This window comes from Podarcis pityusensis (assembly GCF_964106645.2).
Source record: "Podarcis pityusensis genome assembly, chromosome: 7".
In the NCBI taxonomy this organism is placed as follows: domain Eukaryota; kingdom Metazoa; phylum Chordata; class Lepidosauria; order Squamata; family Lacertidae; genus Podarcis; species Podarcis pityusensis.
In genome coordinates, this window is record NC_138031.1 from 81,393,813 (window position 1) to 81,418,415 (window position 24,603).

A 24,603-nucleotide genomic window follows, 5' to 3' on the forward strand; every position below is an offset into this window, starting at 1 on the left:
AGAAGTAGGTCTTAATTAACTAGGGTTTGCTAGTGACGATCAGTCCTGCGATTTGTCAAGAGAAGAGTGCTTCTAAGCATGTGCAAAGAGCTTTATTTGCCAGGCCTGCACATAACTCTCTCTGCTTAAAAAAAACAAACCTCTAAAAAATAATTCCACTTCCTCAGTTAATTACGCAGCTCACGCAAATTTTGCATATATTCTGTTCATTTGCATAGGTTATTCAGCTTCTGTTAATCATGGGGTGTGTGTGTGTGAAATGAATTATGCTGGGCACTGGAAATTTCACTAGATAAGGCCCATGTGCTTTCCAGCCTATTTTCTCGGATGCAAGTCCTAGGAACTTGCCCTTTAAAAGGGAAAAAAAAAGAAGGAAAGAAAGCTGAGATTCTTTGGGTGCTCAGTTCTGCACTCAGTATCAGATTCTCCGACTCATTTGCACTTACAGTGGTGTGGCAGGATGTGTCCTTCGGCATCTCTCTGCTTCACCCTCCGAAGTGGGACCCATAACAAAACATTGCCATGGTATGCGGCTATCCTCAGGCCGCCTTGGCCCCTTCACCCTCCTCTCCCTTAGGATTCTTAATATTTGGTGTGTGTACTTTTGCAGACCTCGGTGTTCCCAAGTATTATGATACTTCCCTCTTTTCATTGAGGCACTGGCTGCTCCCAAGGCATGACTGTTGGCACTTGCCACCGGAGTTTGCTATTGGAGTAGCGGTTCTCGAATGTTTTCCTTTGGGCCACACTTTCAGAATTTGCTCATGCCACACTGAATTTTTTTATTGATAAGAAAACACATACAGTGGTACCTCGGGTACCATACGCTTCAGGTTACAGACTCCGCTAACCCAGAAATATTGCTTCAGGTTAAGAACTTTGCTTCAGGATGAGAACAGAAACTGTGCTCCGGCGGCGCGGCAGCAGCAGGAGGCCCCATTAGCTAAAGTGGTGCTTCAGGTTAAGAACATTTTCAGGTTAAGTACGGACCTCCGGAACGAATTAAGTACTTAACCTGAGGTACCACTGTACAGTGCTTGATTAATAACATAGAACACAACTACTTTATAATATGATCATGGCACATCCAGAAAGTATAAAACAGGCATGTCCAACAGGTAGATTGTGATCTACCAGTAGATCACTGGACATCTGTGGTAGATCACTGTGGTCCCCCCCAAAGAAGCTCAACAACTTTGGCTCCCTTAAGAAAAGCTCAATAACTTTGACTTGAACCCCCCAAAAGGGGATTGATCACTGCCAGTTTTTAACTCTGTGAGTAGATCACAGTCTCTTGGGAGTTGACCACCCCTGGTATAAAACAATGCAGCTACATAAGGACATGTATTCTTCCCAGAATAGAATGATAGAAGAACCTCTTACATAAGCATATATACCTTAAGCATATATACAAACTCAATGAGAGGTGCCAGCTTGCTGGGTAATCTGATTTATATTAGGTCTAATTTGAGACAAACAAGCTCTCATCTCCTCATCGGCACAAAGAAGCCTTTCTCTTTTCTGATCTTTCATTTCTCAGGGTTGAAAATCCCTGTTCACAACAATATGTCATGGAGAATGGTAGAAGAATAGGCAATGTCCTTGAAGGGAAGCGTGGATACCTTTTCTGGTTGCGTATCCAAAACCAAACTGTTTTTATACTCTACTCTACACTGAAACGTCTAAGTGTTTCTTTGCTTGTTCTTGCGTCACACCCTTGGAGAACCACCGTATTAGAGGGACACTAACATTACTGTCATAATTCTCCACCTAAAGGCACATATACTTAAACTGTGTCTCGTTCATACTTTGGAAGCAAATAGGTAAGGGAAATGGCGTTACCGTGCCCTGCTCAGGTTCGCCAGAAGCGGCTTTGTCATGCTGGCCACATGACCCGGAAGCTGTACGCCGGCTCCCTCGGCCAATAAAGCGAGATGAGTGCTGCAACCCCAGAGTCAGTCACGACTGGACCTAATGGTCAGGGGCCTCTTTACCTTTACCTTTAGGTAAGGGAAAAAAGTCTGCTATTGTACAGTATGGTCTTTGTTCTGCATTTAAAGCATGGACTGGTTTGCTTTTGTTAAATGACATTTTGCTCAACCTTTGGCGACTTATTAAATATTTGAAAAAAACAAACAAACCCACTGCAATCACCTTTCAGAAACATGTTCCTATATCTCATACACTTATTCTCAGGTGTATATATGCTTAGGACCCCTATTGCATTTTTTAATTACTGTCTCCTACCCTGGGACCTTATGATGAAGGGCAGGTAAGAAATCAAAATAATACTAATATCACTAATAATACCAATAGTGATACTAATAATGTTTATAGTGATAGCAGCAAATATGCATTTTTCATTACTGATAATGAAAATAATGGGTATTCGTTGCATCCTTGTTCAAGGATGGGCCCAGAGCAAGTTCCCACAGTCATGTCACAGTGCTTTATGATCAGCTGTGCCAATAGTTCCAAGAAGATCAATAAGGTACAACTGACCCTGTTCACCTCTTCTCAGAGATCATTGACCAAGTGACTGGCAGTGGAGCACAAAGACAATATTACCCAGGTAGTTTGTGAATGAATCCACTGAATATTATTAAAGGGGGTACCAAGCTTGTTTTCTCCTGCTCTGGAGGGTAAGGCTTGAACCTATGGCTTCAAGTTACAAGAAAGAGATTCCAACTAAACATACAGAAAAACTTTCTGACAGCAAGAGCTGTTCGACAGTGGAACAGTCTCCAATGGGAGGTTGTGAACTCTCCTTCCTTGGAGGTTTTTTAGCAGAGGTTTAGATGACCATCTGTCATAGATGCTTTAGCTAAGATTCCTGCATTGCAGGGGTGGGCTAGATGACGCTTGGGTCCCTTCAAACTCTATGATTCTCTGGGTTTCAATGTTCCTTGTTGCCTCAGGATAGAAAGAAATGTTCCAAACTTAAGCCACTACAACTTGGAGGCCCATCAAGCTGTTTGCAGCTCACCGGTCATGAATAGAGGCCCACTAGGACCTTTGAGTATGACATGCCCCCAACAGAGGTGCTGCCCCTCCCTTAACACCTCATACACCCTGTGGTATTTTGTCCATCTTTGGTCCCCATCCTGCACTCAGCTCTCACCTGTAGCTCCTAGAAGCTGTCAGCATGCAACAGTGGGCACACCCTGAGAATTGACTTTGACTGGCCAGCTAAACCAGGTGAGGGTAGCTGATGGGTCTCAAACCCTCAGTGAGTAATGGTCTTCCTCTGCATGTGAAGATAGGCTCTGGTGGATAGAGCAGATGAGAGCAATAGTGAGTCCAGAGGTCAAGAAGGTGGTTTCTGCAGGTGCTGTAGAGGGAAGTGAGGGGCAGATGAGGCTTGTCAGCCTGGGAAGGGAGCCAATCTAGGAGAAGGAAAACTCTGATCCTAAACCTCAACTGCCTTGTGGGACATCTCTGGGAGAAGAAAGGGCTAAAGAGTAAACTCTACACAAATCCAGAATGGAGTCCCTAAGGTGGCTGGATAGTGCCTTGAATGCCTCCTTCCAGCAACTCCAGCAGCCAAGCTGGTGCTAAACCTCTTGCTCTGCTTTCCTTTGGACCACATCAGCGAGGCTGAGAGGGAGGTCTTGTCGTCTGGGCAGCCCAGGACCTCCATACACATTGCCCAGTCTTGCGCTTCAATTAATTGCTGAAGGGGTTTGACTTTGCCCCTGGAGGTGCACTCCATTGCTTCTCGAGACAGATGAATGCCAGTGAAGAACCTTTGAGGGTTCATAGCTCAGTGGCAGAGTATGTCCTTTACATATAGAGGACACCAGGTTCTGTTGTTGTTTAGTCATTTAGTCGTGTCTGACTCTTCGTGACCCCATGGACCAGAGCACGCCAGGCACTCCTGTCTTCCACTGCCTCCCGCAGTTTGGTCAAACTCATGCTGGTAGCTTCGAGAACACTATCCAACCATCTCATCCTCTGTCATCCACTTCTCCTTGTGCCCTCCATCTTTCCCAACATCAGGGTCTTTTCCAGGGAGTCTTCTCTTCTCATGAGGTGGCCAAAGTATTGGAGCCTCAGCTTCACGATCTGTCCTTCCAGTGATCACTCAGGGCTGATTTCCTTCAGAATGGAGAGGTTTGATTTTCTTGCAGTCCATGGGATTCTCAAGAGTCTCCTCCAGCACCATAATTCAAAAGCATCAATTCTTCGGCGATCAGCCTTCTTTATGGTCCAGCTCTCACTTCCATACATCACTGCTGGGAAAACCATAGCTTTTACTATACGGACCTTTGTTGGCAAGGTGATGTCTCTACTTTTTAAGATGCTGTCTAGGTTTGTCATTGCTTTTCTCCCAAGAAGCAGGCGTCTTTTAATTTCGTGACTCTGGTTAAAAATGACCTGGTAATGGAGTGGTATGGAAAATTTCTGCCTGAGACTCTGGAGAGCTACTGTTGGTCAGAGTCAAGAGTACCGAGCTAGGTGGGCAAAGAGTCTCTGACCTGATATGAGGCAGCTCCCTGCGATAAGTCTCCTGTTATTGCTGCTTTCCCGAAATTGCAAGAACTGAGAAGCTGCCATGTGTGCAGCTGGCTACTGCAGCACATGGCTCTTTGGTCTGGATGGATCAAACAGACTAAACATGAATTTGTTTTATTATGCTTGTGCCCTTGTCATCTCCTAGTGTGGTCCACATGGTGGCCCTGATATCTGGGCCCTGATCAGGTCTACATCTGCTCAGCTTCAGCCCTGCTTGCTCCCAAGCCGTTCAATTAAGCAGTTGTTATGAGGGTGGACTGTGTTGTTGCAACTCTACCTGGAAGGTTTTCTGCCTATATTTCTGGAAAGCGTTCAAAGAACTGTTTTGTTGTTGCTTCCCATTAGAGAAGAATGCTTCTTTTCTCCTGCCAACGTTTTCTGCACACGCGATGAGTTTCAGAAGAGGCTCCAGGTGAAGCGTTTGAGGTGCTGAAAGCCAAAAAACCAAGGACATTTTTCTTTTTCTTTTAAAGAATCACTTCCCATATTTCCTTAGGGATTCCGCTGAACTGAGTACGAGCTTGATTGAAAGAGGGAACCTTTATGCAATATTTGTTTAACATGTCTTTAATATATTATCGAACATCATAATTTTGAAAGACATTTCAATTGCACTATTAGTTCACACAGTGTTTGACTATGAATGATTTGCTGTATAAAGAGACTCTCAGCAGAAAAATGTTTTTTTTTTAAAAAAAACTTTTTTGCTCGGTAATTTGTAAGAATATGTTATTCATAAGGGGCAAGTTTAACTCGGCAAAACTCATTGTCACCTTTCCTGCTCATAGTTTAGCCAACCAGTTCCCAAACCTGGCTTCTTCCAGGTTTTCTCTCAAGTCAGCTCTGTAGCTTGCCAGAGTGACTCATTTTATACAAAACCATCACCTTCTTATTAAATTCTATTTTATTTGTATATTATCAAACTTAGCTACTGTTGTTAAGCTGTATGTAAGCAAATATAACCATGAATTTTTACCCATTACATAAATCTGAGAGGGATGAGAACAAAAACAAATCACAGTGCACAAGACTAGAATATCAGATATTGATACAAAGGTAGCCAATATGGTACCCTTCAGATGTTGGAGCATAACTTCCATCCATCCCAACAGGTGTGGTCGATAGTCAAGGCTGATGGGAGTTGTAGTCCAACAACATCTGAGGGGAACCACATTGACTACCCATCAAGAGGGTCACTAGTTTATTTTATTTCTTTCATATATATTTTTATACCACTTGATTGTAAAAAAGCAAAGCTGTTTGCTAGAGGCTTGTTTACCAATCAGTTCGTTCTAATAGTTAATATACACCTCCCATCTTTCTAAAATGTTATTTTAGTAGGTGGCCATTATATGGTATAGCTACAGCAGCGACCCACTTCTCATAGTTTATTGAACTACAGTGGTACCTCTGGTTAAGAACTTAATTCGTTCTGGAGGTCTGTTCTTAACCTGAAACTGTTCTTAACCTGAGGTACCACTTTAGCTAATGGGGCCTCCTGCTGCTGCCGTGCTGCCGGAGCATGATTTCTGTTCTCATCCTGAGCCAAAGTTCTTAACCCGAGGTACTATTTCTGGGTTAGCGGAGTCTGTAACCTGAAGCGTCTGTAACCCGAGGTACCACTGTATATTAAGGACAAAAAAGAAGACTAGACCACACTGATAGTTTGTTTAAGAGCAATGTGTTACTTTGTATTTTTGGCCAACATTTATTTTGTAACTATTTTAAGACTGTTTCCAGTAAAGCTTTGAAACTCATTCTTGTGGTGGAGAACAAATTCACCTCTACTCTGCACAAACTCCAGATCAGGGATTCCATTTGCAGCAACTCTAAGACAGACTAGTTATACGGCTCACTTGTCAAACCCTCACACACAATGTCTCTGACTTTTCCAAGTCCCACCTGATTTGGGTGCTGACACCCTCCTGTGAAATTTCAACTGCCTATAACTCTACTACGCTCAGATGGTTATGGGGTCCTCTTAGCAAAAGTTGCCCTAAGTACGTTGTTAAACTTGAAGCTGACCCCAGAGGTTGGGTTTTCCTGTTTTTGTTTTGCTGTAACGAATGTCCATGTTTTTTGCAGATCCATTGTGTAGCAAACAGTCACAAATACGTTGAAAATGAAACAAAAGAACAGCAGCAGCCACCATCCCATCCCATCCCATCTGTAATGTATCATGATAGGAAGTGAGGCAAATTCTAAGGATATTGAAACAGGACCCTTGTGATCCTAGTGTCACACCATTGATTGTGCAGCTGTGTTAAGTAAAATGGATGAGTTTTGGGGAGGGGGGAGAATGTACCTTGCAGGAATCCATTCTCTTGTTGAATTTGTCTAACATCTTTGTTGATAGTTTAACAGCCAATTTGACATCGGAAACGTCTGTTCACTGCCTTGTTGAACCCTTGTCTAGAAATCTTCCGCTTAAAACCAAAAGACAGACTAAGGGAATTTGAGACTGGCTGGTGATGGAGGAGGAGGAGGAGGAGGAGGAGGTCAGTAGCTGGGAGAAAGAACATTTTCTGCAACTCGCCTTCAGTCAATTTAACTGCAAGACAAACTCAGGGTGATGAGAGCTGTTCCAAGTGAGTATGTGCACTGACATGTCACTGAGTGCGTTTCATGATTCATCAGGCACACAGTGATTGATTGGACCTGCAGACTGGCAGAGTCCAGAACACACACACACACACACACACACACACACACACAGAGAGAGAGAGAGAGAGAGAGAGGAAGAAAGAAATAATCTGTGGTTCTTCAGGCACTTTGTGATTGATTGATTGATTGATTGATTGATTGACAGGCTGGCAGCAGCTAGATCCCTCCCTCCCACCTTCCTATGACTCAAAAATATTTGATTGCTGATTTATCATACACAGATTATTGATTGGCACATTGGCAAAGCTCCAAATTTTATACATCAAAGATTACGTTTTATTATTTGTCAGAAAAGAGACTCCCTCCTCCACCGCTTGATGTGGCCTGCCAGATTTTACTGTTGATGCATGCATGCATTTTCATAATAGAATTGAGCCCTTGTTATACAAGTGTCAGAACAGTGGTTTTCAAACTTCCTTCCTTGGGGAAACCGGTTCCAAACTGACTCATCAGCTATGGAATCCTGCCTGCTGCAAAGTATTCTGGTGAACGCCCACCAATCCCGGAGAGCATGGCCAGTGGCCAGGAATCATGTCCACTGGGCCCATCACCTCCTGGCAAATAGAAGGGGAAGAAATGGAGGCAGTGAGAGATTTTACTTTCTTGGGCTCCATGATCACTGCAGATGGTGACAGCAGCCACGAAATTAAAAGACGCCTGCTTCTTGGGAGAAAAGCAATGAAAACCTAGACAGCATCTTAAAAAGCAGAGACATCACCTTGCCAACAAAGGTCCGTATAGTTAAAACTATGGTTTTCCCAGTAGTGATGTACGGAAGTGAGAGCTGGACCATAAAGAAGGCTGATCGCTGAAGAATTGATGCTTTTGAATTATGGTGCTGGAGGAGACTCTTGAGAGACCCATGGACTGCAAGAAGATCAAACCTATCCATTCTGAAGGAAATCAGCCCTGAGTGATCACTGGAAGGACAGATCGTGAAGCTGAGGCTCCAATACTTTGGCCACCTCATGAGAAGAGAAGACTCCCTGGAAAAGACCCTGATGTTGGGAAAGATGGAGGGCACAAGGAGAAGGGGACGACAGAGGACGAGATGGTTGGACAGTGTTCTTGAAGCTACCAGCATGAGTTTGACCAAACTGCGGCAGGCAGTGGAAGACAGGAGTGCCTGGCGTGCTCTGGTCCAGGGGGTCACGAAGAGTCGGACACGACTAAACGACTAAACAACAACAACAGTTCAGCAACTAGCTCTTACAACAGCAGGTTAGAACAGAGATCTTCCAAGGAATCTGTCCACATCTCATCATGGGGCCCTTGAGAAACTTCTGAGAAACCCTGGGTTTTCTCGGATGCAGTTTGAAAGCCATATGCATAAGACCTTGCAGGTTATCAATATTTTCTGGGCACGCCTGCATTATTAGGCTGTAACATAGTCTCACAATTGGGAATAATGGCCAGTCTGCTGTGTTTATGAAATAGCAATTTCATGCAGGGTACAGTGCGACAAAGCATGAACTCTGTTCATGTGCAGACGTGCTTTGAAAACGTACCTCTGAAAGATGAGTGGCTAATTATACCAATAAGGACCTACTGCCCCTTGCTCCCTATAAATAGTATCCTACCTTCCTTTTAGGGACGCGGGTGGCGCTGTGGGTAAAACCTCAGCGCCTAGGACTTGCCGATCGCATGGTCGGCGGTTCGAATCCCCGCGGCGGGGTGCGCTCCCGTCGTTCGGTCCCAGCGCCTGCCAACCTAGCAGTTCGAAAGCACCCCCGGGTGCAAGTAGATAAATAGGGACCGCTTACTAGCGGGAAGGTAAACGGCGTTCCGTGTGCTGCGCTGGCTCGCCAGATGCAGCTTGTCACGCTGGCCACGTGACCCGGAAGTGTCTGCGGACAACGCTGGCTCCCGGCCTCTAGAGTGAGATGAGCGCACAACCCTAGAGTCTGTCAAGACTGGCCCGTATGGGCAGGGGTACCTTTACCTTTACCTTTTTACCTTCCCTTTGTTAAAATAATCGTTTACATGCAATTATTCAATTAATGCACCCCACTTTAGAACAGATTTTAAAGCAGGCATAGGCAAACTCGGCCCTCCAGATGTTTTGGGACTACAATTCCCATCATCCCTGACCACTGGCCCTGTTAGCTAGGGATGATGGGAGTTGTAGTCCCAAAACATCTGGGACACTTTCACATTATTAGCCCTATGGTGCAATAATGCAGGTGTGGGTGCCATGCAAGACTACATCATTCTCTCCTTAATGGGCTGAGTACACATGAGTTTGGAAACAAAATGGGGCCACCAAAAAATTACGGCAGAAACTTCTGTATACTCAGGATATGCACAAGCATGCAAAAATAAAATTAAAATCTAAAGATGGGAATTAAAAGAAAATGACGTTTAGCCTCTGCACTGAAAAAATAAAAAATTGCCGACAGGAACTTGTGAGCTTATAGAAGGCAGTTGAGCCTAGAGAGAAAATGAGGGAAGCTTTAAAGCAGAAGGAGCCAACATGGGACCTAGCTATATTGCTGCAAATAAAACGTTTTAAGTGTGTTTTAAGTGCAATATACAATGTGACACTAGATGGCGATGATGAGCCTTATGGAAAATTCAATGTATTTTTTAAAATGCTTTTAAAAAAAAGCATTTTCAGAACTTTTTTATATGTGTGTAGGATCCACCATGGTGAACTTCTGAAGCCGCTGGGCTACAGCTTCCATCAGCCCCAACCAGTATGGCCACTTGTCAGGTGGTTGGCATCCATCTGGGGAGACAAAGGAAGAGTGTGCCTTTGGGGGTGAAATCAAACCACTGGATTTAGAGCACCTACTGTGGCTCTAGAGACCAATATGGGAGAGACGGGTTTTGTTGCAGCTGGGGCAGATGAAGGTGTCTGGTTGTGCTGCTACAGATGCACCATGGCGTTCCTTTTCTCTGTGCTCCTCCCAGTGGTCATTCCTCCTCTGGTCACTGCTCTGGATATGCAGTCTGCCTCCAGGCATCGCAATCGTCTGCAAGGGATTCCCATACAGCAAAGTTGATGTTGCCACCCTTCATGACATGTTTGCAGACATCTTTGTACACAGTGTTTGCCTGCCAGTGGGCCTGGTCTTTGGGGAGCCTGCCATCTTCCACTCTGTGGAATGGACAGGAGCAAGCCAACATAGACATCACTGAGACAGGAGTGTGAACATGCTTGGAATGTTGGCTTGGGAGAGCACATACTTGCTTGAAACTCTGCCTGCCATGTGATGCCCAAAATCTTCCTGATGTGGAAGGCATTGAGGTGTCACCCCTGGCGGGTGCAACTTGCCTATGACTCACTTCCATAAAACAGTGCGCTCAACACAGAAGTCTGGGGTGCTAGGCATTGTTGTCCACTAATATAGATATCACCTGGTTTAGCCGGCCAGTTGAAGCTGTTTCCCAGTGTGGCTGCTGTTGCATGCTGACAGCTTCCAGAAGCCACAGGTGAGAGCTGAGTGCACAGAAACTACCCCAGAAGGTGTGTCACCCCCCTAGAGGCACTACCCCCTTCCCTAACATCCCATAACGGCCTACATTACACAGAGCGTGATCTCTTCATGGCAAAAAAAGGAGGTACATGCAAATCTTCCATCCTTTGTAGCACTTGTACGTTAACCCGAGGTACTATTTCTGGGTTAGCAGAGTCTGTAACCTGAAGCATCTGTAACCCGAGGTACCACTGTATTGCCTGCATTTGAGCCAAGGAGAAACAGGACTCTGTTAGTCCTGCTATGAGTAGGTCTTGCCCCCGCACTTGGAAAGAATTGGCCTGTTGGTGAATGTTGACATTTCCCACCACATCTAAATATTTAAACGAACCCTGTGAGAAATGTTAGAAGAGCCTGTCATTTACCTGTAAATGTTAAAGCCAACTTAGTGGCTTCCATGATGGCTGTCCAAATGAAATCCACATCGCCATCATGTACAAGCAGAAGGCAATGTGTCAATGGCAAAGTTCATGGCTAGGATTTCTTGACATTTGCCACTGAGGCAAATGTCAACATCTACCAAGTTTCTGACACCAAACGCTAGAATATAAACGATACCTTTTGCGTGGACAGGCGGAGTCCCCAGGTCCCGAGCGGCCCCCCCCGTCATGTGGAATAACGACTCAAGACAACGTGCTATGGGATTAAATTGGCCACAACTTTATTAAATTTCAAATGTGGGTAGACCTTGGCTCAGGCATTGGGCGTTCTCCCTCCCCAGTCCCCAGCCGGGGACCTAGGGAGCATCAGGGTTATCCAGTATTTGTGTGGGGGATGGGGTGAGGATTCCCAGGTAAGATCCTCGCTCTATTGTGTGGGCAGGTAATCCCTCCCCCACCTGGCCTGATCTCCTTGGCAACACTTCCCCCAGGTGGGATTGGACAAATGACTGGGGTAGGCGGAGACCTCCAGGTATCCCACCTGAGGGAAGCCAAAGCCAAGCCTATGCTGATGGAGCCACTCCAGATTCAGGGGCTGCGTGCGTCCACGCAAAGGTCGCCCCCCGTTTTATGCGGGGAGCGGTCATTCTCTCCACAATACCGAGGTCTTTGTTATTGCAGGGCACAAACGAACCTGCTTTAATAATGAGTTATTGACCCAATAAATGCTACATAGGGAGGAAAAAATATATCCTAGCATGCAACACAGATGTGCACTACTACAGCGGCCCCAATGGGTGCATACAGACGATATTTTACCACGTGGTAAAGTATTGTAATTGCATGATTAAGAGGTAACATGCAAAGATATGCATTTTGAGTGTCCCACCTCACAAGGTTTCTGGATAACCTGGCACTTGAAGAAGGGTAATAGCCCCACAAAACTAGGGTTCTAAATCACATGTGTAACCAGGATCCCCGCTCCAGTTCTCCTGCCTCCAATGTGTGGGTGGCAGCCGACAGGGCCTGCAGAGCACACCTGACTAGGGCTACAGACAAGTTGCTTACCAGATGATTACTTGTGCATTGTAGAAAGTTTATCCTGATAAATGTGGCCACCCTAGAGCTTATTGCAGTGAATCAATAGGCGAGGTTCACGTGGTCAAATGTTTCACCACAGGTAAATAAACTTACCTCTGGACGTGTAAAACTGTAGCCCTGTCCCTTAGTTCCCCTCTTACAATGCCAATTGCATGAGTGGGGAAAAGCAGGGGGTGTGGGGTGATGGACACACATTGGCCTCTACCAGACGGCCCATCCCTGAAGCCCTCTGTGCATTTGGGCCAAACCTCCTCCTCCTCCTCCTCCTCCTCCTCCTCCTCCTCGACTTTTATTGCGCTAGCCATAGGCCATGACATCATTCAGAAAAATAACAAAAGGAAAAACTGCAATAACCATAAAGATCATCAGGCACCACACATACAATATAAACTACAGTCACAGCTACTAAGATTGTTTGTTGCATAAAATAGAATAGCAGAAGATTCTCTAGTACAGTGGTGCCTCGCAAGACGAAATTAATTCGTTCCGCGAGTTTTGTCGTCTTGCGATTTTTTTCGTCTTGCGAAGCACGGTGTCGGGAAAGTTTTGGAAAAGCTTCAAAAATCACCAAAGTCTTTAAAAACCTCAAAAAAGGCTACCACACCACGTTCTATGAGTTGCTCCTCAAAGTCAAGTCGCAACTGTATTAACGGTGTTAAGAAAAAGGAAACAAACTTGCAAGATGTTTCCGTCTTGCGAAGCAAGCCCATAGGGAAAATCGTCTTGCGAAGCAGCTCAAAAAACAAAAAACCCTTTCATCTAGCGAGTTTTTTTGTCTTGCGAGGCATTCGTCTTGCGAGGTACCACTGTAAAATATGCCAAATTAAATATCCGAATCTCCTTTGCCGTTGACCGCTATTTTATCTAGTTCTTTCCTCCCGGTCTTCTTAGCTGCCAACGCATAGAGTGCTACTTTATAAGTTACAAAGTCATTTGGGTCAAACCTTTGCAGAGGGAGAGTCTCTTATACTTGTGTAGGTTCCCCACATGATCTGATACAGCAGGATTCGAAGTCGCACAGGGAGCCTTTATGTGTTCAGCAGACGTCCCACGGCAGAAGGTCAGCCTGAAATTGTGGAAGACTCCAGGGCTGGGCTGTGATAGGAACTGCATGAAAAGGAACAAGTGGAGAAGGCTTAATTGGGTTCTAATATAAGGCTCCCCCCCCCAACACGCTTGCTTTCTATGTGCAGTAACGTGTGTGTGTGTGTGTGTGTGTGTGGAGCAGCATTAAACCATTTGAACCCTTGGCTGAATTTGGGAAGGGGCTATATTACAATAAAACGGAATCTGCATTCTGAAAAGGCAAGAATGAGGCCTGAATCTTTGTGGGCAGGTGGACAGTTTGCATCCTCAAGTTATTACAATCATGCACTATGAAGAACGCTTAGCATTTCTACAGTGCTTTGGAGTGTGTGGAACAACTTCAGCATGATTATCCCAGGAAACAATATCCCCCAGCCTGGTGACCGCCTGTGTGACCAATAGTCAGAGATGATGGAAGCCGTATTCCAAGACATCTAGAGGGCACCAGGTTGGGGAAGCCTGAAGTAAGCTGCCATCACCCTGTAATCTTCAAAGGCTGTTTCACATTTTGGGATATTTTAGGCCTGCAATTAATAATAATAATAATAATAATAATAATAATAATAATAGAGTGTTCTTAGAAATGGAAAGCATAACCGAGGCAAACCAAAGTTTGCAAATGTATACCCTAGGGGTATTTCTAGCAGAGAGACAGGAATAGCAGCATTCCCGTTAATTGTACAAACCATGGTTTGCTGTCGTCACATAATGCGCAAATTAATCCTTAAGCGTCAAAAGTGACTGCCTGGGATAAGAATTACACGGAACTGGGCACTCCGGACTTGTGATCCATCCGTTTGGATGGATTAACGTGGCTTGCAAGGGATGAACAAGGGGCGTATATGCGTTTCATAAGGGCATGTGCGCACACTCAAAAAGAAATATCGAAAACAACGCTCAGGGCCAACCACGTGCAGAAGCAGCCTCTCTTTTCCCCGGGTCTCTCCCACAACGACATGCAATTAGTAGCAAAATCCAACAGGTGGCACAAAAGTATTTGAATTTTATATTGATCCATCCGGACCCGTCTCTCCCTCCCGCTCCGTTTAGAGCTCTCCAGTTGTCAGCGGCGCTCCAGAGGCGACAGACGGCAGGGCGAGGCTGGGATCCGGCGCGGAGACTCCCCCTACCTCCCCCGCTTGCTCCCATTCCCAAAAGCTCGGACTCAAAGCGCAGGCTTTCGGCTTCTCAGCCGGAGATCCCCCCATTTCCCACCTGAGCTCGACTGCCCGGCCAGCTCTTTAAGGCGCAGCGGGAATGGGAGCCACCGGCGCGCAATGAAGGCGCGGTGGGCAGAGGAGGGCGAAAGCGGGAGCCCCCCCGGTAGGCTTTGTTCTAAGGCGGGGAGGCGGGGAAGGAAACGTCCGTTTGCAAGCGGCTTTCTCCAAAGGGAGGACGGCGGAGCTTCCAGGGAAGCGAGCGGGCGAGCAGGGCGAGCGCCCTCCTCGGGCGGCTTGGTGGATGCCACGCCAGGGAACGCGCCTGCTTGGCCAAGCTCGCCGCTTCGCCAGGGTGGTTGTTTGGCGCCGGAGGGACTCCCCCTGGAGCTGAACGGAGGTGAACGTGCAGCAGAAGCTGCAGCACTTCGAGGGGTAGTTGCTCTACGCTGGGGAAATGCGCCTCTTCTCTCGAGCTTGCAAGGAAAACGAGCTTTTTCCAAGCTCCCTCCCAAGCCGCTTTTGAGTGGGGCTGCGGGAGAAGTTGCAAGAGCGCTCCCCAAAGTCGTGCGCCTCTCAAAGAGGAGGCCCTCTGTCCCAACCTGATCAATAGGGATCAGCAACCGCCCAGTCTGTCTTGCACAGGTTAAAGAGCCTGTGGAGGAGACAGTTGGGCGCAATAGCACAGGAATGGGGAATCTGTGGCCCTCTCCAGACGTTGGACAGCGGCAGACCTTCTCAAATGTTAGCAGTGCCCTGTGGGGTGCCAAAGTTTGGCACCCTCTGCCTCTCACGCTTCATTCTAAATCATAGTGGCAGCTCCCTCCTGACAGCACCCCTGAGACTCCGCACCAAGTGTGACCGAACCAGTTTGTTGTTTAGTCGTGTCCGACTCTTCGTGACCCCATGGACCAGAGCACGCCAGACACTCCTGCCTTCCACTGCCTCCCGCAGTTTGGTAAAACTCATGCTGGTAGCTTCGAGAACACTGTCCAACCATCTCGTCCTCCGTCATCCCCTTCTCCTTGTGCCCTTCATCTTTCCCAACATCAGGGTCTTTTCCAGGGAGTCTTCTCTTCTCATGAGGTGGCCAAAGTATTGGAGCCTCAGCTTCATGATCTGTCCTTCCAGTGATCACTCAGGGCTGATTTCCTGAAGAATGGATAGGTTGGATCTTCTTGCAGTCCATGGGACTCTCAAGAGTCTCCTCCAGCACCATAATTCAAAAGCATCAATTCTTCGGCGATCAGCCTTCTTTATGGTCCAGCTCTCACTTCCACCGAACCAGTTGTGCACCCCTAAATCCTTCACTGTGTTGGACTCCACCTGTTGCCAAATAGGCAGGCAAGCTGCAATCCACTTCCTTGGCCTGGGCGAAGCTCAGAAAGATTCGTCCAAGCCTGGGAAAACTCTTCACGTCCAGCACAACTGCCAGATCAAGGGGAGGTGTTGTTGCCTTCCTGCAACAGTGCCTGACCTGGTGGTATGTGCCAGTAATATAATAATAATAATAATAATAATAATAATAATTTATTATTTGTACCCCACCCATCTGGCTGGGTTTCCCCAGCCACTCTGGGCGGCTTCCAACAAAGATAAAAAATACACTAAAATGTCACATATTAAAAACTTCCCTGAACAGGGCTGCCTTCAGATGTCTTCTGAATGTCAGGTAGTTGTTTATCGCTTTGACATCTGATGGGAGGGCGTTCCACAGGGCGGGCGCCACTACCGAGAAGGCCCTCTGCCTGGTTCCCTGTAACTTGGCCTCTCGCAGTGAGGGAACCGCCAGAAGGCCCTCGGTGCTGGACCTCAGTGTCCGGGCAGAACGATGGGGGTGGAGACGCTCCTTCAGATATACTGGACTGAGGCCGTTTAGGGCTTTAAAGGTCAGCACCAACACTTTGAATTGTGCTCGGAAACGTACTGGGAGCCAATGTAGGTCTTTCAAGACCGGTGATATATGGTCTCGGCGGCCGCTCCCAGTCACCAGTCTAGCTGCCGCATTCTGGATTAGTTGTAGTTTCCGGGTCACCTTCAAAGGTAGCCCCACGTAGAGCGCATTGCAGTAGTCCAAGCGGGAGATAACCAGAGCATGCACCACTCTGGCGAGACAGTCTGCAGGCAGATAGGGTCTCAGCCTACGTACCAGATGGAGCTGGTAAACAGCTGCCCTGGATACAGATTTAACCTGTGCCTCCATGGACAGCTGTGAGAAAGCTATGGAAAGCCTCTCCTCCTAACAGAGGGGAGGAGTTGTGAGCGGGAGCCGGTTCCTGCGTCCACAGTGGGGCGTATTTGGCTCCCTGTGTCAGCTATACCGGCTGCCGCACCGCGCCTGTCAGCCAGCCAATAGGGCTGGCTTGGGGGCAGGCTTTAACTGTATTCAAGTGGCCGCGGCAGCTCTGACAGCCCTCATTCATCAGGTTCAGCGAGGTGGCTCTGTTTCGAGTCGATGGTGTTCATTTGTCCAATCATAGAGATGATGTATGATTGGCCGATATCGTCAGAAGCATTAGGGATTGGTTGCAGCTGTGAGGGTATTTGGTGACGAGCCTCTTTTGGCTCGGATGGTGGTTAGGCATTGGAATATGTGTTGTGTGTTGGAGGGCAGGTTGTGGCCATCACCTACCCTTCCCCTTGCTGGGTATTCCGATAAAGGAATCCGGCGGTCGTGGATCCTGTCCACTGCCCTGCTGGTGGCTAGGGCCATGGCACAACCCCCAGTGACATCAGGGGAAGCTTCCAGTTGTATTTGCATCAACAAGCTCCTCCCACTGGTTGTTAACCTTCGAAGGACTCCCGCTGAGCAGGGTGGAGTCATGTATAGATTGTTTGATCCAATGCCTAAGCCAATACCACTCACATGCTGTAACCAATAAAGTTGTGGCCTTCTTTAGCCCATAAACATAAAATACATGTGTCCTTGTGTCTTATTTATCTCTAAGCGGGTGGCGGGTCCTCGACTCACAACAACAAACAGTTTTTCAAAGTTTTCTTCTCTTCCTTCACGGCCTCCTTATTTTTATTCAACAGCCTCCACCTCCGAATTGCAGCAGAGACTACTACTGCCCCCCTGGATCCTTCCAGTGCCCCGGGGGAGCCGAGTATTGCCTGTTTTGGGAAACACTGACCTAGAGGGATGTTGTCATGTGTCCCTGTTGTTACAAAGGCCTGACTGGCTTCAACTAGAAGTTGGGCATTTGACTTTCAATAGAGAACGGCAATTTTGTGGCGTTCGTACGGAGCTCCCGGTCGTCTCACGGACTATTGACCCGTACACCACTAAACCGCTGCCACCAACCAGGTTCCCCCTGGTAAAATCACTTCAGTCTTAGTCAGCTTCTCAATTAATAAAGACGAGTGTATTTTATTTCAGACACAAACAAAACTTTTACGGCATTCCAAATGTTGTTGCTCTTTACTTTCTTAGTCTTATTTTCCTCTCTCTATCTCTTCTCCCTTCCCACACTCAAGAACCCATTGCCCTAACTGTCTCTCTATTACCAACTGCCTTTCCCAACCAGCCAACCCACTAAATCCAACCAACTACCCACCCACAACTTCCAACGAACTGGTCTCATGCCAGTCACCCTCTCTATTGACTTTCAGGCATTTCTTGGGCTGTGTACCCACTCCTGTTTACTCTGCGTGCTTCCTGGTTTAGGAAGTGGTGCACACATGCCAACCACAACCCATACCTATCCTGCTCTTCCTTAAGAAAGACTGCATTTTGATGGATTCCCCTCCCACCAGCCAGCTTCAATCTGAACTGAGAAAAAGTACAATCTAGCTGCAATGCTTAGATGGCACTGATATTTTACATGAGCTGGTGGTATATAAATATTTCCATAAATAAAAAGAGGATGCGAAGTGTATCCCACAATAGCAAAGATAAGGTAAAGGTAAAGGTAAAGGGACCCCTGACCATTAGGTCCAGTCGTGACCGACTGTGGGGTTGTGGCACTCATCTTGCTTTATTGGCCGAGGGAGCCGGCGTACAGCTTCCAGCTCATGTGGCCAGCATGACTAAGCCGCTTCTGGTGAACCAGAGCAGCGGACAGAAACGCCGTTTATCTTCCCGCCGGAGCGGTACCTATTTATTTACTTGCACTTTGACGTGCTTTTGAATTGCTAGGTGGGCAGGAGCAGGGACCGAGCAACGGGAGCTAACCCCCTCGCGGGGATTCAAACCGCCGACCTTCTGATCGGCAAGTCCTAGGCTCTGTGGTTTAACCCACAGCGCCACCCGCGTCCCTCAATAGCAAAGATACTTCTGCACTATCCAGAAAGCTGAATTTTTGTACCATTTCTAGAATAAACAGGAATCAAAGCTTTTTTTAAAAGTACTTAAAATTCAAAACTGAAGATACAAAATTTGCTTCATGATGGAGGGAAGAATTTCATCACAGAACAGACATAGCTATGTTGGGTTGCGAGAATCTCTGTTGCCCCTTCAGACATTTGAATAGAGCTGGGAGTGGTGGTTGAACAGCATTCAATAATATCCACCAGTGCTTGTAGAATGAAAACTGAATTTACTTCTCAGTTATCTATCTATCATCTATCCTACTCTGTTGGTGAACCATCTGGGTACAAGGCACTTTACATGTTTGACAGGTCCCTGCCCCAAGAGGCTTGCCATCTAAAAATTGACAGAAAGGGTAACTACAGTGAAAGAGGGGGGAAATGAAAGCAATGGGGCAAACAGTGAAATAATATGCCATTATTTCATTTATACATATACTTTGGTTTAGCTTCAGCAAGGTGTTGGGACTAGCGGGATATTCTAGAGGCTGACTTGGTCTTATTCCTTCACCATGTTTGCTCACTTACTAACATAACAAAATTGCTTATGTAGATAAAAACCAATCAAAGACTAATGGGTCCCTAGACCATTTTGAATCTCAAAGCATGAAGTCTACCTTAAAATGCTAGACAGCAAACCAAAGGACATATGAGGGGTGTGTTTGTGTTTTTTTGTTTGCTATGGAGCTTTTTCCTTTCAGTCTTTGGGAGATTTTGTACTGTCCCTTAGGAAAGTAAGTTTGAAAGCAGCATGAACTGGCCCTGTGACCAAATATTCATAACATTGTGTCAAATAAAGGCTTTCCCTAGCAGCACACTTACTAATTTATTGGCTCTGTATCTTTAACATTCTGTAATTAAACCTGATTATAATTAAAGTAATCATAGGCACGTTTCTTGATAAAACCCCAAATTCTAGACTACAATTAGCGAGTGTTCCTAACAAGGGTACAGTGTGCTCAGTTTGATTTACAGCAAATGAATTGGTGTTTCGTAATGTGTCAAATTAGCCGTAACAAAGATGAACTTGATTTAAAATGAAAAAAGGTGCAAATAATAGTTACACCGAGCGATGCTCCACTTGCCTGCTGGACCTTTTATTTTTTATTTTTTTAAGGCAAGGGGGAAAATGATGGTAAAGTAAGATTTTTCTCTCACCTACATCAAAACCGCACAAGGATGGTTACAACTTTGCAGCTTTTTCAGGCAAGAGGAAGGTGTGATATAAAGTCATTTCTGATCACTGCTTGGTCTGGCTCACAGTGGTTATGTCAGATTATGAACTTGGACAATATTTTGGATATCATTTCCAATGAAAAGGATCCTCACTGGTAACTCCTCATAGGAAATGATTGTTCTTTGGAGCCTGGATGCCCCAGCATAAAATTCTGTTATGCTCAAGTCATGGTTACAGACTTCCCAGAGGCATCTGGTTAGAGACTATGAGAACAGAATATTGCATTAAATCAGCCTCTAACACAGCAGGACCCTTCTTATGGCCTGGAATTGTGAACATTGCTTTGTAAATTGGGAGTTGTGAGTTTTTATTCCATTCTTGGCATATAGAGCCTGTAGTTAATATTTGAAAGAGGTAATGACGTATATAGTACATAAAGGACTGAATCATGTACCAGGAACTCCCCAGCTCAAAAAGTATTGGGATTCATCCATTGAGTAGTTCTCAAACTTCTTTCCTCTGGGCCACACTTTCAGAATAAAAATTTGCATGCGCTGTACCAAAAAATTATTGATATAAATCTTGCTCCCATTTTGAAAAGGTACCTATCCATATTCTGCAAATAAAAAAAATGTTTTGATGCTATACTGTACTATAGTACACTGAAATGTTTAAATGTTGCTTTGATTCTCCTTGAACCTTCCTGTCACACCCATTGAAAACCACTTACTCCTGGCCACCATTCTTTTGCCAGCAAATGCTTTAGAGAAGCTCAAAAGTAGGGTGGCAGACATCTCTGATCTTTTCCCTCTAACGTTTGGCAATAAGTAACTAACATTCACCCTCAGCTCCCAATTTCCACAAACACTTTAAGCACTTAGTAAGAGTCCTATGGACTGCAAGAAGATCAAACATATCCATTTTTAAGGAAATCAGCCCTGAATGCTCACTGGAAAGACAGATCCTGAAGCTGAGGCTCCAATACTTTGGCCGCCTCACGAGAGCCTCTATAATAACTGTTCTGGTATTTCCCCCTTATTCCCTCATAAAAGATAAGACATGACACAGTATTCTATAAAAGTATAAAAAGAGTTTACTCACATTCTGTTCACAATCAGATCCCAGAAGGCAGACTTAGCTTAGAAAAGTAACATACACCTGGAAACTATCTCATAAGGAGACAGTCGATTTGTCCTCTCTTGGCTGGAGGCCAAGAGAGCATCTTTGGCTAAGCAGATGTTGCTTCTTCAATGCATGTAGTCATAGAGAGAGAGATGGCTGCCCTGCCCTGTGCTTTTGTCATTACTTGCACAGGTGAGGCCACGCCCACCTCTAGTCACATGCAGAGGAAGTCTGTCCCAGCCCAGAAGGAAACAGGAAGTTTACCTGCTGGCTGGACAAACATTCCTCCCCATGTGTAAACACATTCACTCTAGAAATGTTGTACTTGACTGCTCTTGTGTTTCACATCCCACACAAACTGCGGGAGGCAGTGGAAGACAGGAGTGCCTGGCATGCTCTGGTCCATCGGGTCACGAAGAGTCAGACATGACTAAACGACTAAACAACAACAACCAGAGTCCTATATACTGTTATTGGCATCACTCTGTATTATTAATAACGTCCCTTTCATTGTAAAATGACAAGGCAATTTATGGAATAAAATCAGTGCAGTAAGAACAGCAAATTACTAAAAGCACAGATATCCAGAATGTCCAATCAGGCTGGTACAAAAAACAACAACCCAGCGCTTGGAAATAGGTATGTTTTAACTAAGTGGTGGAATACCATTATCACTAGTGCCTGCCACATCTCCAAGGGAAGGATATACAACAGCATGGGACCCATCCATTTATAAGAACGATAGTAGATCTGTGCAACATATGGAGGGGGGGGGGGAGTTGGGATCAGCCCTGCTGGCTTAGCCCCGAGCTTCCATGCAAACATTCAGATAAAGGATCAAAGTGCTCAGAGGCTGCGCATGTCCAGCTTTTATGTGCGGAAGCTCTGTGCACAAAGCCTGGTCAACACATGGAGATCAGCACAATCCCGATCCCCTTTGCATGGTGATTATGCACAGCTCAGAACATCTGCACAGAGCTAATATCATTAGAACTAGATACAGGCTAGTTCTAATACAGTATATAGTTCTATACGGTATAGATATAGTTCTATACAGTATATAGAACTATAGTCTAAGTATTGCTAAAAAGAAAAGCACATCTTTTGTAAACCTATTAATGTACGCCACAACGGTGGCAAAAATCCTCCGGGCCCAAAGATGGAAACAGCAAGAGCTCCCCACCCTAGATGACTGGCAGATAAAGATGGTAGAGTATGTTGAACTGGTGAAGTTGACGGAGAAAATTAGGAATCGACTGGACAAAAGATTTCAAAGGGACTGGAGCAAATTTATAAATTATTTGAAAGAAAGTTGTAAACACCTGAAAACATTTGTAGCATTAACGTGAAATGTTTTGTAATGTGGAAAGAAGGAGCTAATTTACAAATGAGAGGGTGATTGTTAAGTGATTATATATGGTAAAGAAGTGATTATAGAAATGTGACAAATACGTTAAAACAATAGGATAGTCAGAAAGCGTGATGGAAGGAAGTCATTGCTCGCTTGGAGTAGTAAGGTAAGCTTGGGATATGTATTATAAAATGAAATGAAACATGGAAAACTCAATAAAAATCATGATTGAAAAAGAAAAAAAGAAAAGCGCATCTTTGACTCTCACATTTGCTTCTTCAACATGGAAGGGATTGCTGCCTCTGCTTGAGCAATTTAGTGTTTTTGGTTTTACTATCATACATGTGGTGGCTGCACTGGGATTCTGTTTCACCTTTCTCCCATACTCCTGTGTCTGCTTCATGTCTTATCCTTACCCCAGAACTAGGGGTGTCACACCATAATGATGGGGATGGAAAAGGAAGCAGAAGATGCTGTTGTCTGCCTGTTCATCTGTGGTCAGAAATGGAAATCAATCAAGCGAATTTGATCACATCCTTCTTAAGTTTACGAACGACACACATTTAATTACAGATAGGTAGCCGTGTTGGTCTGCCATAGTCAAAATAAAAAAAATCCTTCCAGTAGCACCTTTAAGACCAACTAAGTTAGTTCTTGGTATGAGCTTTCGTGTGCAAGCACACTTCTTCAGATACACTGGTTGATGGACTTCCATTTCATGCGGCTCAATGTGGTGCCTTCCATGGTTCCAGTTACAGATAGGTAGCCGTGTTGGTCTGCCATAGTCAAAATAAAAAAAATCCTTCCAGTAGCACCTTTAAGACCAACTAAGTTAGTTCTTGGTATGAGCTTTCGTGTGCAAGCACACTTCTTCAGATACACTGGTTGATGGACTTCCATTTCATGCGGCTCAATGTGGTGCCTTCCATGGTTCCAGTTACAGATAGGTAGCCGTGTTGGTCTGCCATAGTCAAAATAAAAAAAATCCTTCCAGTAGCACCTTTAAGACCAACTAAGTTAGTTCTTGGTATGAGCTTTCGTGTGCAAGCACACTTCTTCAGATACACATTTAATGAAAGGGAAATTGTGCACATTTATAGCAGTGTTGGTAGATAGCACATGAATGCCTATGGACTTGGAAAATGCTGGTGGATTTGGGATGGGAAAAGATGGTCCCGAATGAGTCGGGATGCTATACGGTTCTCCTTTGAACTTAACTGATGCTGGCTGCTCTTGTAGATTTGGATATCACACATAAGGCTAAAAATAGAAATAATTGGTCTCATTGAAATAGAAATACAGGTGGACTATTAGTTTAGTTTAGTAGAACTGCAGGCAGAAAACAGGCTTCTTTAACATGTATTTTGTACTATCTGTGCTAGGTGCTGAGAAAGGTAAGAATCAATGCATTTCAGATTTGGTACTTATCCATCCATAAAATATTATTAATTGGATGCTGTACAATCTATTGATTTGTTTTCGCCACACCCCGCTGGTCAAGCAGGCAAAAATATGAACTCCTACCCTGAACAAAGAGTTATGAGTGGTAGTCAACTAAGTTTACTCAGAGAGACCCATTGTAGTTAATGCACCTGACATTTGTCTTATTTGTCAATTTCAGTGGCTCCACTCTGAGCAAAACGTAGTTGAATGCCGCCCCCTGTTCTGTTTTTAAAATATCTGCCTGAGAGGAAAATGCTGTTTTAAAGCATTTCAGCTTTAACCTGTTCCTTAATCTCTTTTACATTAAACTTTTTTTTCTCCTAGAATGGTCGTCCTGCTGGCTTGGCAGTATAAAAATGGCCTGTTAAAAACAGTAAAGGGGCCACTGTGTTTCTACAGTTACTCAAACGTGAAGAATGTTGGAAGCTGGAATGAAACCTTTTTTTGTGCGTGGGGAGGGACAGGATGTAAAAACAGGTCCCCAAAATGCCTCAATTTGTTCCAGCTGATTAGGAAAAAACAGAGCAGGTAATGTGACCTGTTTTGTTTTAGAGGAATCATTTTAATGCCTTGCCATTTTCTCAGCCTTCCCCTCCACCTCCCCAGAGCAGCCAGTACTAGTGTGGGATTCCGAAAAAGAAAAAGAAAATCAGGGCTGGGGAATAGAGATGGCAAAGTAATTTGATGCTGCTGCTGCTGCTGCTCTTGTCTGCTTTGGAAAGAGGCTGTGAAAATGTGGAGGAATGTTTGCGCTGGGTGCCAGCGGATGCCTGAGGTGAGGGGGAACTGGCGATCCCTTCTTAAAATAAAAGCAAAACAC

General features: G+C 45.3%; 1 long non-coding RNA gene across 3 annotated transcripts in view; it reads right to left on the bottom strand.

Annotated features, from left to right (window-relative positions):
* The window catches only part of LOC308482104, a 61,311-nt gene that overhangs the window by 32,701 nt on the left and 4,007 nt on the right, over positions 1-24,603 (bottom strand). For all 3 annotated transcript variants that reach the window (XR_013989020.1, XR_013989021.1, XR_013989022.1), the window contains exon 2: positions 13,084-13,246. This is a non-coding gene — a long non-coding RNA (uncharacterized lncRNA). The remainder of the gene's footprint in view (positions 1-13,083; positions 13,247-24,603) is intronic.